Source organism: Canis lupus, chromosome 12 (genome assembly GCF_003254725.2).
Source record: "Canis lupus dingo isolate Sandy chromosome 12, ASM325472v2, whole genome shotgun sequence".
Taxonomy (NCBI): domain Eukaryota; kingdom Metazoa; phylum Chordata; class Mammalia; order Carnivora; family Canidae; genus Canis; species Canis lupus.
The window spans coordinates 25,452,061-25,468,232 of NC_064254.1; the positions used below are offsets into that span (position 1 = coordinate 25,452,061).

Genomic DNA, 16,172 nt, shown 5'->3' on the forward strand with positions numbered 1-16,172 from the left:
AAACCATTAGCCAGCCTTATTAAAAAGAAGAGAGAGAAGACTCAAATTAATAAAATCTGAATGAGAAAGGAGAGATCACTACCAACACCAAGGAAATACAAACGATTTTAAAAACATATTATGAACAGCTATACGCCAATAAATTAGGCAATCTAGAAGAAATGGACACATTCCTAGAAAGCCACAAACTACCAAAACTGGAACAGGAAGAAATAGAAAACCTGAACAGGCCAATAACCAGGGAGGAAATTGAAGCAGTCATCAAAAACCTCCCAAGAACAAGAGTCCAGGGCCAGATGGCTTCCCAGGGGAATTTTATCAAACGTTTAAAGAAGAAACCATACCTATTCTCCTAAAGCTGTTTGGAAAGATAGAAAGAGATGGAGTACTTCCAAATTCGTTCTATGAGGCCAGCATCACCTTAATTCCAAAACCAGACAAAGACCCCACCAAAAAGGAGAATTACAGACCAATATCCCTGATGAACATGAATGCAAAAATTCTCAATAAGATACTGGCCAATAGGATCCAACAGTACATTAAGAAAATTATTCACCATGACCAAGTAGGATTTATCCCTGGGACACAAAGCTGGTTCAACACCCGTAAAACAATCAATGTGATTCATCATATCAGCAAGAGAAAAACCAAGAACCATATGATCCTCTCATTAGATGCAGAGAAAGCATTTGACAAAATACAGCATCCATTTCTGATCAAAACTCTTCAGAGTGTAGGGATAGAGGGAACATTCCTCAACATCTTAAAAGCCATCTATGAAAAGCCCACAGCAAATATCATTCTCAATGGGGTAAGCACTGGGAGCCTTTCCCCTAAGATCAGGAACAAGACAGGGATGTCCACTCTCACCACTGCTAGTTCAACATAGTACTGGAAGTCCTAGCCTCAGCAATCAGACAACAAAAAGACATTAAAGGCATTCAAATTGGCAAAGAAAAAGTCAAACTCTCCCTCTTCACCAATGACAGGATACTCTACATAGAAAACCCAAAAGCCTCCACCCCAAGATTGCTAGAACTCATACAGCAATTTGGTATCCTGGCAGGATACAAAATCAATGCCCAGAAATCAGTGGCATTTCTATACACTAATAATGAAACTGAGGAAAGAGAAATTAAGGAGTCAATCCCATTTACAATTGCACCCAAAAGCATAAGATACCTAGGAATAAACCTAACCAAAGAGGTAAAGGATCTATACCCTAAAAACTATAGAACACTTCTGAAAGAAATTGAGGAAGACACAGAGAAATGGAAAAATATTCCATGCTCCAGGATTGGCAGAATTAATATTGTGAAAATGTCAATGTTACCCAGGGCAATTTACACGTTTAATGCAATCCCTATCAAAATACCATGGACTTTCTTCAGAGAATTGGAACAAATTATTTTAAGATTTGCGTGGAATCAGAAAAGACCCCGAATAGCCAGGGGAATATTAAAAAAGAAAACCATATATGGGGGCATCACAATGCCAGATTTGAGGTTGTACTGCAAAGCTGTGGTCATCAAGACAGTGTGGTACTGGCACAAAAACAGACACGTAGATCAATGGAACAGAACAGAGAATCCAGAAGTGGACCCTCAACTTTATGGCCAACTAATATTCGACAAAGGAGGAAAGACTATCCACTGTAAAAAAGTCTCTTCAATAAATGGTGCTGGGAAAATTGGACATCCACATGCAGAAGAATGAAACTAGATCATTCTCTTGCACCATACACAAAGATAAACTCAAAATGAATGAAAGATCTTAATGTGAGACAAGATTCCATCAAAATCCTAGAGGAGAACACAGGCAACACCCTTTTTGAACTCAGCCACAGTAAATTCTTGCAAGATTCATTCATGAAGGCAGATAAACAAAAGCAGAAATGAACTATTGGGACTTCATCAAGATAAGAAGCTTCTGCACAGCAAAAGATACATGTCAACAAAACTAAAAGACAACCTACAGAATGGGAGAAGTTATTTGCAAATGACATATCAGATAAAGGGCTAGTTTCCAAGATCTATAAAGAACTTATTAAACTCAACAGCAAAGAAACAAACAATCCAATTATGAAATGGGCAAAAGACATGAAGAGAAATTTCACAGAGGAAGACATAGACATGACCAACAAGCATATGAGAAAATGCTCCCCATCACTTGCCATCAGGGAAATACAAATCAAAACCACAATGAGATACCACCTCACACCAGTGAGAATGGGGAAAATTAACAAAGCAGGAAACCACAAATTTTGGAGAGGATGTGGAGAAAGGGGAACCCTCCTGCACTGCTGGTGGGAATGTGAATTGGTGCAGCCACTCTGGAAAACTGTGTGGAGGTTCCTCAAAGAGTTAAAAATAGATCTGCCCTACGACCCAGCAATTGCACTGTTGGGGATTTACCCCAAAGATACAGCTGCAGTGAAATGCCGGGACACCTGCACCCTGATGTTTATAGTAGCAATGTCCACAATAGCCAAACTGTGGAAGGAGCCTCGGTGTCCATCGAAAGATGAATGGATAAAGAAGATGTGGTTTATGTATACAATGGAACATTACTCAGCCATTAGAAACGACAAATACCCACCATTTGCTTCAACGTGGATGGAACTGGAGGGTATTATGTTGAGTGAAATAAGGCAATCGGAGAAGGACAAACATTATATGGTCTCATTCGTTTGGAGAATATAAAAAATAGTGAAAGGGAATAAAGGGGAAAGGAGAAAAAATGAATGGGAAATATCAGAAAGGGAGACAGAACATGAGAGACTCCTAACTCTGGGAAATGAATAGGGGTGGTAGAAGGGGAGGTGGGCGGGGGGTGGGGGTGACTGGGCGATGGGCACTGAGGTGGGCACTTGATGGGTTGAGCACTGGGTATTATTCTATATGATGGCAAATTGAACACCAATAAAAAATAAATTTATAAAAAAAATGAAACTTTCATATATTCCTGATTGGAATGTAGAATGGTATACCATTTTGGAAAAGAGTCTAATAGTTTTTCAAACGGTTAAACAGAGTTATCAATATATAACCCAACATTTCCACTCCTAGGTATCTGGTTAAGAGAAATGAAAAGAAATATCCACACAAAAGCTTTGTATAAATTTTTGTAATGATATTGTTCATAATAATCCCAAAGTGGAAACAACCAAACTGATGCATGGATAAAATAAGTATTCCCAACAATGGAATATTATCTGGCCATGAAAAGGAATGAAGTCCTGATACATGTCACAATATGGATGAACCTTGAAAATAGTATGCTGAGTGGAAGAAGTCAGTCACAGAAGATCACATATTTAACATTCCTTTTAAATAATATGACCAAGTATGACCAGAATAGGCAAAGCTATAGAGATAGGAAGTAGACTGGTGGTTGCCTAGGGATATGGGGTGGAGGGAAAATGAGGAGTAATTGTTCAATAATATGGGTATGAAAATACTATACAGTTTTGTGGGAATGGTTGCACAGCTGTATGACTATACTAAAAGCCACTGAATTGTACACCTTAAGTGGGTGAGTTGTCTGTGATGTGTAAATTATATCCCAACAAAGCTATTATATTTTTAAAATAGTGGTCTATCGCCTAATTTTGGCAGAAACTCAAATGTGAGCAAAGGAGTGGGAAAGCTCTAACGTGGAAAAAAGAGGCTCCAGGTATGCTCTGATTAGAGGCTTTTGGCCTGGCTAAGTAGAAGCCAGGCATCTTAGGTGAATGACTGGGGATGCATATTTGGCTTTTCTGGTTGATACTAAAGTAAAAGTGGGAACAAAAATTAGAGAAGCTGTCGGTTACTAATCAAATTCTGACTATTCTGGGCCAATTTATTCAGGGTTTATTGTTTGTTAGAGATCTTGATCTGGCTTCCTACAAGTAAATTGGCTTCTTGGACCAATTGCTGTAGACAGTGGGTTGGTTTCCTAAGCTGGTTACTGAAGATTGTTGGTCAGAGTTCTCTTTTTATATATAATGTGGCCATTGTCCATTTGTATGTTCAGTCTCTCAGCAAAAATGCTCTCAAGATTATGAAGGAATGAAAAAATGAATGAATATATATCACACATTCAAGGATTCATTAACTTTACTTCCTAATAAGCACCTTTCCTTAGGAAATTAATTGAAGATATATTCCAGAAGAAAAGGAAGAAAGGGAAGGATAGGACACCCAGAAAGAAATAATATAATTCAGAAGAGCAGAGACCTGAAGTTCCAGGAAGAGCTTGGTTTGGCACATCTAGAGAAGAACTGCTCAGGGTGAAGTGCAAGGATTAAAGATGCCAGCAGGGAATTGAATTCTGTGTGGGGAGGGGCTGGGAGGGAGTTCCTAAAACAGGTTATGTAAAGGACTGTTTTCACAGGAAACTAAGGATGTAATAAGGGCATGGGGGGAAAAAGGCAATTTAAAAAGGCATTAGTTACCCAGGAAAAACAATAATACAGTGCTTGCAGTTTTATCATTTTGAATTATTTTTCACAGCAGAGCCTGTAATTACAAAGCACATAATAATACAAGCATTACTGTTTTTCTGTAAACACCAAAATGTAAAGTCATTGATTGTAGCAATAAAACAGGACATAAATATTGTCATCCTTGATAAAGTAAAAGTATAGGCGACAGAAGTGGTGAGGTGGAAAGCGGGGAAAAGGTGAAAGAGAGGCAGCCAAGAGATACTGTCTATAGTTGATGGAACAAGAAATAAATGTGTCAGTTTATTACTGAGAACAATAATGCATTCACACACCAGCTGAGGAATACAAATTTTAATCTGAATTCTTCCTTAACAACATAGATGATTCTCTATGGTGATAAATAAATGATATATATTATCATTTGTAACTGCTCTGTGGCATAACATTTGTTATACTGTACCTATAATTGGTAGGTTTTTGCATTGTTTCTAAATATTTGCTATTGTAAACAGTGTTACAAAAATGTCCTCATTTGTGTATATTTATGCAATTTACCTATTATTTCTTTATAATAATTTTCTAAAATGCAACTCTACATCTAAAGTTAACTATATTTGAAAGTTTGAATCTGTGTCCAGATTGGTCTCCAGATATGTTTATTGACTTATACTCTCAATTTAGTAATAGATGATATTTCCTGTGTTCATACATCCTTACCAACACCCACTACTATCAGACTTTTCAGTATTTGTCATACGAGTTCATTGGTACTTAAATTAACATTGTTGGAGGACTCGTGGATTTGTACAAATTTTTATGTTCACTGCTATTTGTATTCCAGTCATTTCTTGCACTTGCACACATGGTAATATTTCTTTTATTCATAATTAAGATTTGTATATAAGAAGTTTTGAAACTCTCGTAAAGAATTAGTTACAATTTTTAAAAATCATTTTGTTTGGATTTTAACCTTATTCATGCTGCTAAAAATTTTCAAGCAGGCAACTCTTATAAACATTTTCACTTTGAATTTAGGTTCATACTTCGCAAGTCCTTTCTACTTCAGGATTATAAAGGTATGTGCCTAAATATTATTATAGTATTGCTTTTCTTTTTTAACATTTAATTATTTTGTTCATTTAATATTTATTTTGATGTCAAATGAGACAGTGTTTTCTAACCAACTTTTCTCCTAAATGGCTAGTCAGTTCTTCTAGCACTGCTTCTATTTTTTCACTGGTTGAATATCACTGAATTCTTCTACATAAATATATTTTCTTAGTGTTTGTTTTATCTTCTTTGATCTATATGCACTAGTAAAATGGTGTCTTAATTCCTCATATTTTGTTTTCCCCTCCTGTGTCTTTTGGGAAAATATCTTTTATTGGTTCTCTTTTTCATATTGTTTGTGCCTGTTATTTCATAATTATCCTTCTAGATAAAATTGAAAACTCCTCAGTCAAAATTTTAAAATCACTTATTAGAGTTTTGATTAAAATCGCAGAAACATTTAAGGACACATGGAGTGGGTCTACTGCTATTGGAGAAACACTACTTCAGAAAATTCACACATCTCTGCTGAATTTTTTCACCTTCCATTCACAAACACAAACCTTTAGTGGACACTCCACAATGCCCAGTGACCCTACCAAGTTGTCTTTCATTATGAATTTCTGAAGAGCTAATAATTTTATCAAGGTATATTATGTGTTGATAAATTTTCAGAAATTCTGCTCATCATGAATTCCATTCTCTGCATGTAACTTCTCCCATGTACAGCATATAATGTTGTTAAAGATTATTTCTGTCATACTATACACTTCTCAGTATGTTGTCTTTTCAGTGCAGAAAGAAAGAGATAGAGGACATTATCCTCTTGTACTGCCCTCCAGGAAATCCTTCTTTGTACTCTAAAAGTTCTTGTTCTTTTTTAGGAGTCCAGTGTGCTTGCTATCAGGTACAATTAAGGAGCTGGAGTTAGTATGAAGGATTTACCTAAATTGTACTTGATCTTGCTGAAATATATCTGCAGCTGACCATGAGAACAGAAACTGTCATGTGATGTTTTTCCTCAAACTCATTATGGGTTTTGGATTTGTTTCGAGTGTTTTTTATATTCTTTTGTTTTCCCTTTATGATCTTTGGGACTTTGGGACTATCCAGTGAACACTCCGCCATTGATAAAACTCTACAGACTTTGCTGGTGGTGGTGTGGCTATTTAATTTTTGTGATAGAGAAACAAATTCTTTATAAAAGTAAATAACAAAAATAAATAAATGTTACTGAGGCAAAAAACTACAAATTTCTTTGAAGCAGTGAAATTGAGATCCAGCAATTTACCCTCATCTTCTGTATCATAAATGTCTCCTCAACTACAAGAACAATCCCATGAGTATATAATTTCTTGCACCTAAATAAAGGCTCTCTTGTCCCTAAAGGCTTCTAATTCTACCGTATCATTTCTCTGCTTCCCATTTCTCTAAGTAAGAGCAAAACCCCTCACTTAGCAGGGCAAATTTTTGTTCTTTCTTAAGTCAGCTTGGAGGGCTCCCTCATGTTCTTTAGATTTCTGTTCCAATTCACTTTCTCAGTAAGACATTCCCTGACCACCTTCTTTATTTTATTTTATTTTATTTTATTTTATTTTATTTTATTTTATTTTATTTTATTTTATTTTATTTTATTTATTTTATTATTTTATTTTATATTTTATTTTATTTATTTTATTATTTTTCTTTTTTTTAATTGGAGTTTAATTTGCCATCATATAGAATAACACCCAGTGCTCATCCCATCAAGTGCCCACCTCAGTGCCTGTCACCCAGTCACCCCAACCCTCCACCCACCTTCCCTTCTACCACCCCTATTTGTTTCCCAGAGTTAGGAGTCTCTCATGTTCTGTCTCCCTTTCTGACATTTTCACTCATTTTTTCTCCTTTCCCCTTTATTCCCTTTCACTGTTTTTTATATTCTCCAAATGAATGAGAACATATAATGTTTGTCCTTCTCCAATTGACTTATTTCACTCAGCACAATACCCTCCAGTTCCATCCACGTTGAAGCAAATGGTGGATATTTGTCGTTTCTAATGGTTTAGTAATATTCCATTGTATGCATAAACCACATCTTCTTTATCCACTCATCTTTCGATGGACACCGAGGTTCCTTCCACAGTTTGGCTATTGTGGACATTGCTGCTATAAACATTGGACCACCTTCTTTTAAATTGCTTTCTCCTCCTTGGCACTCTATCTCTCTTCCCTAAATTAAGTTTCTTCATAGCACTACAACTATCTGATGTATTATAAATATTGCTTAGTTCTAACTCTTCTAAGGTGTAAACCTAGATCAAACTCTATGTTGTCATTTTCTAGAACATGACACCCAAATCATAATTTTAGCCAGATTTAAAAGGGTTATTGTGATATTATGATTTATAACAAATATGTATTTGTTCTTTGACCTATTTCTGCCTAAAATCCTTAGAATTTCCTGTGATAAGAGCAACACAGGTGTCTTTTGTTATGTTAGTGAGATGACCTTTGAAAAGCCCTTAGGTAAAGGGACTAGTTGCTGAGGGGGATCAACCTTGTGATTAGAGGGTTGGAACTTTATTTATTTTAATATTTATTTATTTATTATTTAAGATTTTTAAGTAGACTCCATGCCCACCATGGAGCACAATGTGGGGCTTGAACTCAGACCCTGAGATCAAGACGTGAGCTGAGATCAAATGTGGGGCATTTAACCAACTGAGCCACTTCATTGCTCCAGAAGTTGAAACTTAAGTAACCGCCTCTCCTCCTTGCTGCCCCCACCTCTGGGCTACTGGGGAGAGAGACTGGAGCTTGAATCAAAGCCAGTGGCCAATGATTTAATCAATCATGACTCTGTAATGAAGTCTCCTTAAAACCACAGAAAGACAGGGTTCGAAAGCTCTCGGTTAGTGGACATATGGAGATTCAGAGAGAGAGGCACAACTGGTAAGAGCATGGATGCTCTGCGCCTTTTCTCCATGTCTTTCCCTATGCATCTCTTCTTGAGTTATGTCCTTTTATAATAAACTAGGAATCGGGTAAGTTGGCAGATTTCCTGAGTTCTGTGAGCCATGATAGCAAATTAATGGAACCAAGGGAAGGGTTGTGGGAACCTCAGATTTATAGCCAATTGAACTTGGACTTACCACTGGCATCCTGAATTGGAGGAGGTCTTTGGAACCTTCAATCTGTATCCAGTTGGTCAAAAGCAACAGCCTGGGGTTGTAACTGGTATTTGAAGTTAGGGGTGGGGGAAGGCAGTCTTATAGGATTGAGCTCTCAGTCTGTGGAATCTGATGCTACCTCGACTCTGGTAGTTTTGTCAGAATTGAGTTGAATCTTCAGAGATCTTGCTAATTCTGAGAACTGCTTGGTGTTACATGGGAAGCACACTGGAGTTGGGTCCAGGAACCTAACTTTGTTACCTTATCACAGAGTTAAATTTACTATTAAGGTAATGAAGTTTAAGCTTCAGGCCACTTGTACAGACCAGTGATAATATAGGAAGTTACTGTGAATTCTAAGTGTTCTAGTTGGGAGGAGAAGAACGGTTACTAGTAGGAACATTTCTAAGGAAGTGTTTCCAGTATATTGCCTTCAGAGAGATCAGAAGAAAAGAGATATAAATCTCCAAGAACTTTAAGGAGATTTCTGAATAAATGTATACTATGTCATTAACTTTATATTTTATTTTGTATTATTTTCATAAAGATGGCTTCCAAATTGTAAAAATCTCAGGCTCCACAGAAGCTACAATCTACACTGCTTAGTAAAATTAAGTTTGCTAAACATAGAACTAAAGAAAATGAAGTAGGTTTCCTTGATGCAGAATTTGGGGTACTTGCCATGCAAATCTGCAAGTAAATCTCGTAGAGAAAGTTGAGATATGCAGTAATTCTAAAATGTGCACATCCACTTTTTCATAAAGCATCTTAAACGATCAGTATCCTGTGGAAAATACTTTGGAAAGCTCTGCACTGGAAATTTGCCCACTCTCTCTGCTTCCTATCTCATTTCCATCAGAAAGGGTTCTTCTTTAACAGCTTCACTAACCTACTTTAAGTGGCTAGAATGTCATTTAATGACTTTTATATTTGAAGGAAATATGAAGTAGATTCTTTCTGAGATTGATTGAACCCTCTATGTTTAGCATGACTCTGGATGAAATAAGAAGAAAAATGAAAACATTGAACACAATCTAAACCTACCCACAATAGTCACCATTTTAACCCTTATCAAACTCTTGTTGATGAAGGAGATTTTAGGTGCTTTCTTGAAAAGAAGATTACCTGTACCATGATCATATTTTCAGGTTTAATCTGCATTTTCAAATTCCCTCTGGAGATTGCCAGTAACCTAAAATGGTAATCTGAACGATGCCTAAAAGTCATTTCAATTCACTTGCCAATTGAAAGCTATTGCAACCCTCCAAGAATAGTTTTTAAAGAGTTTCAAAATGTTTTAAGTTGCTAAATATAAAATAGAGCCTTGATTTTTCATAATTGAATTAAACTAGATGAAACTCACTCTGAATTTTAGAGGATAGACTTAACAGTTAAACAATCTGTGTTAGAATAGAGAGTGTCTCAGATGGTAGAAGTGAAATTGTTCCTTATCCACACCAGATGTCATTTTAAATAATATTTTCCATGAGAAACTCAGTGATAAATGTGGTGTGTGTGTGTGTGTGTGTGAATTTATTAGAATTGTATCTGTCTTTGTATCTTGCTTTTTTTTCTGATGTACCATCCACTTTTCTAACTTTTCATTTGCGTTCGATCACATTTATAGCATCTGCATTCACAAGATTACTCACTTCCCTACCTCAGATTTCATGGCATTTAACAACTATAATTATACTTTCAAGTGCTGTACCAATCTTCAGTATTACTTTCACTGGCAGGGATATTAGCTTTCAAAAATGCTGAAAAGATCGTAGACATTTCATTTATAAAGATGGGCTGTACTTAATTTTGATGACAGTTATCTTGTTCGTAACCACATTAAAAAGATCAATCTCATTAAAAGTATATTACAATTGGCAAATCTAAATGTAATGGCTTAAATTCTATCATCAAATTTGTAGAAATGGTCTTAGATGTGAGTTACCTGGAGTTTTAAGAGGACAGGTAATGAAAATAAAATTTTCTTACTTTCTGGGTAAATATTGTTCAAGTTTCAAAGATAGGGGGAAAATATATCCTGGCATAATCCCAGTTTATGCCTGCTGTTTTAGCTTAATTATTGCTATCTTCCCAAACTCTAAGAAATGTCTTGGTATAGATAATAAATTATATAGTTACCCTATTTATAGATTGTTTACTAAATTTGGGACAGTTTGATCTAATTCATTTAGTTCTTTCTCCCACCTTCCTTTGATGCCTACTGTGTTGTAAAGCTTGAATGGATTTATAATAATAGTTTTTTTATATGTATACAATAAGATATAAAAAGTCAGTTTTCAGTTGTACTTAAATGTGTATGTCCTTAAAATAGAATAAAGTATATAGAGTCACAAGGCAAATGACTGCATGTTATTTTTACACACTGCCTCACCTTCACATATCAGATAGAATGTGTATATATTGTATCTTGCTTATTACACCACCATGGATTTTAGGGCATCAATAAAGACAAAATTTCCTGCTGTCTAAATTAATAAAAACCTGTATAATATAAAACTTACTATAACTTTCTTTGCTGAGAAAAATCATATTGTTTAGTAAGGACAATTGAAATTTAAATCATACAACTATTCGCTTTTTTTGTCTTGTTTTGTTTCAAATTGGATGTAATGATAAAGCTTCAACACTAGTAGAAATAGTATGATTAAAGACTAGTAAGAGGGTTAAAATTTTTCTCCTTGCAAAATAACTTCCTTGATTATTGGTGATAGAATTCTTGGGACAATGTGTCATAGTTTATTTTTCCTTTTTTTTTAACTTATAGAAATGTAAAACATAATATTTAAACGGCTCATACTCCCACCAACCAGATAACTAATACATGTTGATATTTAAATACCCTCCCCTCACTTAAAATTACATTTTTATACATGGTGCATTTGTTATTATTGTGATATAACTAATTAAAACAGAGATTTTTTATGATTTCCTAGTTCTGAGGGTCAGGAATTTAGAAATGGCTTAGCTGGGTGTTGTAGACTCAGGGTCTGTCAGAAGGTTGCAGACAAGTTGTAAGCCAGAGCTGTAGTCATCTACAGGCTTGACTAGGGCTATAAGATCTGTACTCACATGGCTGTTGACCAGAGGCCTTAATTCCTTGCTGTTTGCTGGCAGTAGGCCTTTGTTCCTTGTCATGGGCCTCTTCATAGGACTGCTTGGATGTCTTTAAGATGTGTAAGTGGGCTTTCCCCAGAGCACATGATCCAAGAGATCCAAAAAGAAAACTGCAAAATGCCTTGTGTTACCTAGTCCTAGAAGTTATACACCATCACTTCTGTCATATTCTATTTATTAGAAAGAACTCACCAAATCCAGCCCACACTCAATGGAAGAGGACATAATCTTGACCTCTTAAAGTGAGGAGTATTAAAGGATTTGTGGACCTATTTTAAAACCACCACATATGGAAAAAATGTAGGAAGCTACCGCAAAGTGGGAAAACTGGAAACATTACTGAGAGAAGTTAAAGTCTAAAGAAATGGAAAGATACACTATATTAAAAAATTGGACTCAATACTGTTATGATATTAATTTATTTCAAATTGATTTATATATTAAGTATCATCACAATAAAAACACAGTAGTCTTTCTTGTAGAAGTTGACAAGATGACTCATAAATTATAATGGAAATACAAAGGGCCTAGAATAGCAAAATGATCCTGAAGAAAATTGGAAGGCATATCCTAATATATTTGAAAATTTAATATGAAGTTATAGTAACTAGGACAAGGGTGTTTTCAGCATAAAGAGACAAATAATTTGATGAAACAATAAAAAGTCTAAAAAGAGATACATATTATGTAACTTGATTTTTAGCAAAAGTGCCAGATAATTTAATTTTTGTTTCCTGGATCCTTATTATTATACATATTTTCCATGCTATTACTAATTATTTGAATATATCATTTTTATTGATGGTATAATATAATTTCATGTGGCTATTCTAAAATTTGTCAAATTCTTTTCTACCTGAAAATGTAGGTGGTTTCCAGTCATCTGCTATTATGGGTAATATTGTGCAAGCCGCTTGGCTTATAAAGGTGTGTGTGTATACATGTACACATGTGTGTATTCTTTCCCCTCTTTATTATTTTGCCTTATGATAATTTCCATAAATAACTATTGGGTTAAAGGGATTTAGTGTTGTTTTACTTAAAACTCATTGACAAATTTCTTTATGGATTTTTCTAATTTTCATTGCCATGTGCAGTGTAAGAGATTGAGTTTCTCTTGTAACTCTTCTTAGTTTTCACTATTCTTATTTGCATAGCTTAATTACATATGCTTGAACATTTCACCACATGTCAGTTGTCAGACTAATTTTAAAATTATGTATTCATGACTTTTAAAACATATGCAATACAATATTATTGATTATAGTCACCATGCTGAACATTGCATTATCCATGACCCATTCATTTTATAATTGGAAGTTTGTACCTCTTGATCTCCCTCCTCTCACCCATATTGCCTACCCTGCATCACCTTCCCCTCTGGCAATCACCAGTCTGCTCTTTGTGTCTACAGATTTGGTTTTGTTTGCTAATTTTCTTTTTTAGATTCTACATATAAGTGAAATCATATAGTATCTGTCTGATTTATTTCAATTGGCATAATACCTTCAAGATCCTTACATGTTGTCTCAAATGGAAAGATTTCATTCTTTTTATGGCTGAATGTAGACCACATCTTTATGCACTCTTCCATTTATGGACTTAGATGGCTTCCATATCTTAATTATTATAAATAGTACTGCAGTGAACATAAGGGTACATAATTCTTTTTCAATTAGTGTTTTTGTTTTCCTTGCATAGATACTTGAAAGTGGAATTGCTGGATTATATGGCATTTCTAATCCTTAATTTTTTAAAAAAGATGTTTATTTGAGAGAGAACAAGCACAAGTGGGGGTGGGGGGTGAGAGGGAGAAGAAGACTTCTTGTTGAGCAGGGAGCCTGACACAGGGCTTGATCCCAGGACCCTGGGATCAGGGCCTGAGCTGAAGGCAGATGCTTAACTAATTGAGCCACCCAGGTACCCTCTTGTTTTAGATCTTAAAGAACAATCTTACAGCTTTTCACTGTTGAATAAGATGTTAGCTGTGAGTTTTTCATATATGGCTTTTAATATGTTGAAGTATGTTTTGTCCATACCCACTTTTTTGAGAGTTTTTAATCATTAATAGAAGTTGCATTTGTCAAATGTTTTTTTCTGCTACTGAGATAATCATATGGTTTTTTTAACTTTCATTTTGTTAATGTGGAGTATTATGTTAACTGATTTGTAAATGTTGAACCATCTTTGCATCCATAGAATAAATACCACTTGATCCTGGTGAATGATCCTTTAAAAGTGTGGTTGAATCCAGTTTGCTAATATTTTGTTGAGGATTTTTGCATTTATGTTCATAAGGGATATTGGCTTGTAATTTCTTTTCTTTTCTTTTCTTTCTTTCTTTTCTTTTCTTTCTTTTCTTTTCTTTTCTTTTCTTTCTTCTTTTCTTTTCTTTCTTTCTTTTCTTTCTTTTCTTTTCTCTTTCTTTCTTCTTTCTTTCTTTCTTTCTTTCTTTCTTTCTTTCTTTCTTTCTTTCTCTCTTTCTTCTTTCTTCTTTCTTTCTACTTCTCTCTCTCTCTCTCTTTCTTTTTTTTTGTAGTATCCTTGTTTGGTTTTGATATCAGGATAATGGTGGCCTTGTAAAATAAATTTGGAAGTGTTCCCTCCTTTTCATTTTTTTTGGGTGAGTTTGAGAAGGATAGGTATTAAATCTCTTTTGAATGTTTGGTTGAACTCACCAGTGAAGCTGTCTGGTCTCAGACTTTCATATGTTGGGCAGTACCAATTCAGTATTCTTTCTAGGAATCAGTCTATTCAGATTTTCTGTTTCATGATTCAGTTTTGGAAGATTGTACGTTTCTAGGATTTTATTTATAACTTCATAGTTGTCCAATTTGTGTATAATTGTTCATACTAATCTATTATGATCCTTTGTATTTCTTTGGAGTAAGTTGTAACTTCTCTTTATTTTTTATTTATTAGAACCCTCTTTTTTTAACATAATGAAGCTAAAGGGTTGTCAATTTTATGTTTTCAAAGAACTGGCTCTTAGTTTCATTGGTCTTTTTAAATTGTCTTTTTATCTTTATTTCATTTATTTCTTCTCTGATTTTTGTCATTTCCTTACTTTTGTTAACTTTGGGCTTCAAATGTTTTCTTTTTCTAGTGCCTATAGGTATAAAACTAGATTGTTTATTTGAGATTTTTCTTGTTCATGAGATAAGCCTGCATCTATATGATCTTCCTTCTTAGAACTGTTTTTACTCCATCTTAATAGATTTTGGTATGTTCTACTTCCATTTTCATTTGTCTCAAGGTATTTTTTCAATCTTCCTTTGATTTCCTTGTCAACCCACTGGTTGTTCAGTAGCTTGTTTTTAAATCTCCACATATTTGTGATTTTTCCAGTTTTTTTCTTATAATTCTAGTTTCATAGACCATTCTGGTCAGAATAGATGCTTGATATAATTTTAATCTTTTAAAATTTGTTGAGATCTGTTTTGCAGCCTAACATATGCTCAATCATGGAGAATGTTCCATGTGTACTTGAGAGAAATGTGTATACTGTTGCTTTTGGATGAATTGTTCTCTAGATATTTATTGTATCTATCTAGTCTAATGTATCATTTAAGGACATTGTTTTCTTATTGATTTTCTGTCTGTGTGATTGATCCAGTGGGAAGTGGAGTATTAAAGTTCCTTACTATTACTGTATAGCTGTTGATTTCTCCATTTAGGTCTGTTAATATTTGTTTTATATATTACATATTTCTTTGTAGGGTACATAAATATTTACAAATATTATATATTCTTGGAAAATTGACCCCTTTATCATTATGTAAATTCCATCTTTGTTTTTTTCATATTATAGTATATACTTTAAAGTCTATTTTGTCCTATATTAGTATAGCTTTCTTTTGGTTTCCACTTGCTTGAAACATCTTTTTCTATCTCTTCACTTTTTTTGCCTATTTGTGTCCTTATATATAAAGTAAGTGTTTCAACAAAATAAATAAATAAATAAATAAATAAATAAATAAATAAATAAATAAATAAAATGAGTGTTTCATAAGCAGCATACAGGTGGGTTTTGTTTTTTAAGTTGAAAACAATTAAATTAATTTTTATTTTATTTTTAAACTATGAGAAACATAGATGGCTAAAAGGATAAATAGGAGAATTTAGTCCTTTACTAAATTCCTATTACTTTAACATTTAAAGTAATTATTCATAGGTATATACTTATTGACAGTTTGTTGTTTTCTATGTGTTTTGTAGTTCCTCTGTTTTTCCTTTTTCTCTTGCTTTCTTCTCTTGTGATTTGATGACTTTCTGTAGTGTTATGTTTATATTTTTTGTCATTACCTTTTGTGTATTTATTCAAGGTTTTTGCTTGTGGTTATCATGAGGCTTACATATAATAGGCTATATGTATAGCAGTTTATTTTAAGTTGACAACAAGCTAA

At 34.2% G+C, this 16,172-nt stretch overlaps 1 long non-coding RNA gene across 1 annotated transcript in view; it reads left to right on the forward strand.

Annotated features, from left to right (window-relative positions):
• The window catches only part of LOC112641223 (uncharacterized), a 44,545-nt gene that overhangs the window by 27,571 nt on the left and 802 nt on the right, over positions 1-16,172 (forward strand). Inside the window, exon 2 of the long non-coding RNA XR_003124558.3 lies at positions 5,465-5,505. This is a non-coding gene — a long non-coding RNA (uncharacterized LOC112641223). The remainder of the gene's footprint in view (positions 1-5,464; positions 5,506-16,172) is intronic.